Below are 6,000 nucleotides of genomic sequence, written 5' to 3'. Positions count from 1 at the left end.
CTTTACCACTGCATAGCTCAGGATCCCATCATCAGGCCTGAATGACAACAGGCTCCCAACTAGCCTCCCCACTCTGCATCTCTCCTTCATCCAACCCATCCTTCCACTCCACTCCCAGTCTTGTCTTTTTAGGCCACGTACTTTTGTCATATAATTCTTTGGCTCCCCATTGCCTACAGAATTGAGACCATTCAAGATCTGTCATAATGCCATGGCTCATCAGAGCAGACATTGCCCATCCCCATAAAGTCAGAAATCTGCAGCACCTTATATGGAGCAAGGGCAATAATCAGGCACTGGAAAAACTTTTCCATGCCACTCAAATCTGCATGAGATGGCCTGGCGTAAGAAAGGCAAATTAATAAGAGAAAAGACCCTTTGTGATCTGAATGAAGCCCAGAAGGTGGCTTGGTGTCTCTGAATTCATATCCGAGGCTAGCCATAGAGAGACTCCCTTGGGCAACATTCCTTCTAACTCATTCTTTCTCTCCCTGCCCACTTGCTTTGTTACTTGCACAATAATTCCAAGCACAGTTGCTTGTTCCAGAGCTGGAGTCTCTAGGGACATCTTGTTTTTTTCTTTTTTTCTTTTTTTAGAGACAGAATCTCACTCTGTGTCCCAGGCTGGAGTGCAGTGGCGCAATCTCACCTCATTGTAACCTCTGCCTCCTGGATTCAAAGGATTCTCCTGCCTCAGCCTCCTGAGTAGCTGGGACTACAGGCATGTGCCACGATGCCCAGCTAATTTTGTATTTTTAGTAGAGACAGGGTTTCACCATGTTGGCCAGGCTGGTCTTGAACTCCTAACCTCAGGTGATCTGCCTGCATTGGCCTTCCAAAGTGCTGGGATTAGAGGTGTGAGCCACTGAGCCCAGCCTGTAGTGACATCTTTTTGTTCTGCATACTTTCTGATTGGCTTTTAACCAGATGGTGCCTGCCCCCTGTACTCCATGCCAACTCTGCGGAATGCCAGATATGATCAAAGATCAAGGAACACCCAATCCTTGAGTAAGTGGGAGGGTGGAAGCACAGAGCTATATAGTATGATAAGAATTGACCCTCAAGCCACACCCTGAGGGGACTACCCTAGGGAACCTACAGGTCAGAGCTCCCTATCCCTCCCCACCATGTTAACTCCCACCCACCTGAGTCTTTAGGATGAGCTTCTGGAGCTCTTCACCAAACCTAAAGGCACCTGCAGCCTCCCACTCCCTTTCCTGGCATCCCCTCCCTTCACTCAGATGTTGCCAAATGGATGGCGAGCTTGGATAGGTCCTGGTGGCCGAACTCCAAACAGGGAGGGAGGCATCCTGGCCCCATGCCAACATTCTGTCCATAGTAATTTGGCAGGGAAATGCCAGCTGCATATATCTGCACATCTGTTTATGCCTCTGGCTTGTTATTTATTCTCTGCCTTTCACGGGCAGCAGAGCCAGAGCACACCTCAACTCTTCCCAAGTTAGATTAACTGGGAAAGAAGGCTGGGACATTCAGTCACCACAATTGCTGATGCTCATTGAAGGGTTTGCCTTCTTCAGCAGCTGCTGCCACTTTTCATAGACACAGGGGAGAGGAGAATGGGGAAGGGAGGGAAAGGGATAAGGGTAGGAGGAGAGGTGAGGGGAGGGGAGGGCTGTAGTGGTAGAGCCATAGTTGTGCTGGGAGTACTCAAATCAGGTGGGCTGATTCTGGTCTCCACTGGAGAAGGGGAGTTGGCCAGTATTTCAGAAACAATCACCCTGACCTTCCTTCCTGCTAACCACCAGATTTCGGCGTGTGTGTTCTTGTATGGCCTGGGTAAGAGTCAGTCATGGGAATAAGGCTTTTAACAGAAGTTTGGTGGGATAGGCTTCTTGGGGTGCTTAAATAACTTTTCTTTTTTTGAGACAAGGTCTCACTCTGTCACCCAGGATGGAGTGCAGTGGCACGATCACAGCTCACCACAGCCCCGACTTCCCAGGCTCAGGTGATCCACCCACCTCAGTATCCTGAGTAGCTGAGACCACCAGCACACACCATCATGTCCGGCTAATTTTTTGTGGAGACAGGGTTTTGCCATTTTCACCATGTTGCCCAGGCTGGTCTCTCCCTCCTGGGATCAAGCGATCCACCCATCTCGGCCTCCCAAAGTGCTGGGATTACAGATGTGAACCACTGTGCCCAGCCTAAATAACTTTTCTTCAGGGATTCCTGGGGTGAAGTACCTGGTGGTGAAGAATCAGAAGCCAGGCTCTGTCCCTGGGATTAAGGACAAGGAATGAGAAGGAAGATGGAGGAATAAGAGGAAGGGAACAAGAAGGAAAAGGAAAAGGTGTGTTGAAGAATGAGGAAATGTTTAGCAGGGAAGAAGAGGGATAAGTGGAGGGACCTGGAAGTTTGGGGATCCTTGAAATAGTGGGGGCGCTGTCCTTGGTCCTGACTGACAAAGGGCCCAGGAATAGCTCAGAGTGCCTGCCCCAAACTCCCTGCATTTTCCTGTGAAGGTGACCAGATGATTTTGGAGGAAGAAAAAAGAGCTAGAGCTACATCTGATGGGAACTGAATCCATAGGCCTAACTTCACTCTCACACCTTCTGCTTCTCCTACCTTTCCCCAAAGCAACTACCTGTTTAATAAATGCTCCTTGCAGGAGGCAGACAGTTGTGGACTCAGTGGAGATCTAGGCAGGACTCCTGGGGAACGGTGCAGGTACCTGTGCCCTGAAGACTCCTGGCCCAAGTCCCCCCTCATGAGATAAGTTGGCTGGAAAGTGGGGGTGCCCTAAGGTGGGAGTATTGGCCTGATCAGATTAAAAGCAACCAGATCCTGCCAAAAGCCGGGATGGACGTTTTGCTTCCACTTTCCCTCCTGTTCCTTTGCAGAACTTGAATACCAACACCATCTTTTCCCTCCTTCAAAAAATTGTATGTAACGAGCTGTTCACAGGCAGGCCTTGCACAGATGGGGGTTTAATCAGCTACAGTCTAAGCACACAAACATTCCAGCCTAATTCAATTCCCGTCAGTTCATTAGGGGAAATATTCATCACCCAGAGATTACAGCAGGGCCAAAACTCTGAATGGATTCTAAAGAGCTGTCAGTGGAGTAGTAACTGCACCAGCCTATACAGGGGGCCATATTGTGTGGAGGGTGTCTGGCAGCCCTGGCCATAGTCTGAGACTCCTGATCCTACCAGGCTTCTTCACAGGGACTCTGTTTTGAGAATCACTGTTTGCAGACCTCAAGACAAGGCTCTGAGGGGAAAAATAAGAGAGAAATACAACTACATTTGGGAGTCCCTATTTAAAGGGGACATAGAGGCTCCTCCTTTTAGGAAGCCTCTAGTCCAATGGGGGAGACATGTCTTCCACCCTCTGGGGGGCTTTTTAAGCTCTCTGAAGACTGCGGACTTATAAATGATTAGACTTTTTTTTTTTTTTTTTTTTTGAGATGGAGTCTTACTCTGTTGCCCAGACTGGAGTGCAGTGGTGCAATCTCTGCTTACTGCAACCTCTGCCTCCCAGGTTCAAGCGATTCTTCTGCCTCAGCCTCCTGAGTAGCTGGGATTACAGGCACCTGCCACCATGCCTGGCGAGTTTTTGTATTTTTAGTAGAGACGGGGTTTCACCATGTTGGCCAGGCTGGTCTAGAACTCCTGACCTCAAGCGATCCACCCACCTTGGCTTCCCAAAGTGCTGGGATTGCAGGTGTGAGCCACCATGCCTGGCCAATTAGACATTTTTGTCCTAAAATCTCTAGCAAGAAATTACCTCCTCACAAAAGCACAGGTGGGAGTATGACCTCCCACCAGTTCCTGCAGTTAAATTGGAGCAGAAGCTGGGAATAGAAGGCAGGGCACAGACTCAAGACCATGGGACACCATTACTTTTCTTGTGCCATGGGAGCCTAGGCCAGGTGAAGCTGGGCGGTGGAGGTAAGGGATCTCTTCCAGGTTGGATTTTCCCAAATAGATGAGACCCTCATTAATATCAAGTGACCTTAACCATCTGGTATGGAGAGGCTTGAGTATTTATCTGTTTTCTGCCCACATCCCCATATGAAGCTTAGGAAGTTTGTTTGTTGATCACCTCTGGCTTTCTCACAGCTATCCTCTGCCTCCCATTTGTCTCTTGTCCTCCCTGGCAGTGGTGCGGAAGTCTTGCCTTGGGTGGTTCACTAATCCTAGAGTGTGTCTGAACCAAAGGCAAGGTACTCACAGGGCTAGACTTTGGCCTCCAAGCCTATAGTGCTTCCTGTTTCTAGCCTTCAGTCCTAGACATGTCCTCTGGACTGAGGAGAGCTGATCACCTGTGAAGCCTATTTCCTCTGCCTAGGTCTTCTGCCCTTTTGCTCACCTGGGCCAAGACAGAGGATGGGAGAGAAGAAACATGGAGCATGTGGCCTACCCTCAGATGTGGGTGAGGGAGAGCTTCCTGCAGCTGAGACCAGAAAGATAACTGAGAGGTACCAAGTGAGGGGCCAGGGAGGATTTTCACCCTCATTGAGCCCCTGTGCTCCCTAGAATTCTTCTTTCCCAGACTCCTGGAACCCATTCTTGGCTCAGTGTCCTTCAGTCAGTCTCCATGAGCCCTCCTCCTCCACCCACAGCCTGCCCAGCATCCAGCTTCCTAGGGAGTCCCTCAGCTCTGAGACTACATCAGAACAATATTCCACAGGGATTCAGTTAGAAGACTTCCGACCTGGAGGGTGGGGTCTGGCTGTTTCTCAAGAGGAGCAACCAGTGCCTAGAAGGCGCACAGGCTCTGCCACTCTCAGGCCCATCTCCTTAGGAAGGAATCAGAGACAGCAACAAGAACCCAGAGTAAAGGGCCAGGAGCCTGATAGAGGGGACAAGATCCAGGTCAGAAACAAAATCTCAGTTGAGCCACAGTGATGCTTGAGTTATGAGAGGGTTGGGGAGATCTACAAGCACCTTTTCATTTGGGCACAGGTATAACCTACCTTGAATTTGGGACCTGGAGCCAGGTCCTGCCACTGAATGGGCAGTTATAATGTAACTGGGAGCCTGGCTAGAAACCTTGTTTCCCCACTTACTAACTAGGGAATCTTCGGTGAGCCACTTTCTTTGTTTTGTTTTGTTTTTTATTTTATTGAGAGGGAGTCTCCCTCTGTCATCCAGGCTGGAGTGCAATGGCGAGATCTCAGCTCACTGCAACTCCTGCCTCCTGGGTTCACATGATTCTCCTGCCTCAGCCTTGCAAGTAGCTGGGACTACAGGCATGCGCCACCACACCTGGCTAACTTTTGTATTTTTAGTAGAGACATGGTTTCACTATGTTGGCCAGGCTGGTCTCCAACTCTTGAACTCAAGCTGTCTGCCTGCCTCAGCCTCCCAAAATGCTGGAACTACAGGCGTGAGCCACCACGCCTGTCCTGTTTTGTTTTTTAGACAGAGTCTTGCTCTGTCACCCAGGCAGGAGTGCAGTGGTGTAATCATAGTTCACTGCAGCAGCCTTGAACTTCTGGGCTCAAGTGATTCCCCCATCTCAGCCTCCCAGGTAGTTAGAACTTCAGACACGTGTCACCACACCTGGCTCATTAAACAAAAATTAGGGGAGCCAAGCATGTTAGCTCATGCCTGTATTCCCAGTGTTTTGTGAGGCAGAAAAGGGAGGATTGCTTGAAGCCAGGAGTTTGAGACTATCCTGGACAACATAGCAAGACCCCATCTCTAAAAAAAAAAAATTAAAAATTAGCTTGCTGCAGTGGTGTGCACCTCTCATCTACTCAAGATTGCTTGAGCCTGAGAGTTTGGGGCTGCAGTGAGCTGTGATTGCACCACTGCACTCCAGCCTGGGTGACAGAGCAAGACCCTGTCTCTAAAAAAAATAAATAAATTTTATAAAATACATATCAAATTTTATTTCAAGGAACTGGTTAATGCAATTGTGTGGGTTGGCTAAGTAAGTCTGATATCTGTAGGGCAAGCAGTCAGGAAGGAAAGATCAGGAACAAGCTGGAACCCCCTGGGCACTAGCAAAGCTGCTGTCCACAGGTAGT

Source organism: Piliocolobus tephrosceles, chromosome 9 (genome assembly GCF_002776525.5).
Source record: "Piliocolobus tephrosceles isolate RC106 chromosome 9, ASM277652v3, whole genome shotgun sequence".
NCBI classification, from domain to species: Eukaryota; Metazoa; Chordata; class Mammalia; order Primates; family Cercopithecidae; genus Piliocolobus; species Piliocolobus tephrosceles.
The sequence above is the reverse complement of the archived record's forward strand: the minus strand, read 5'-3'. Positions refer to the sequence as shown.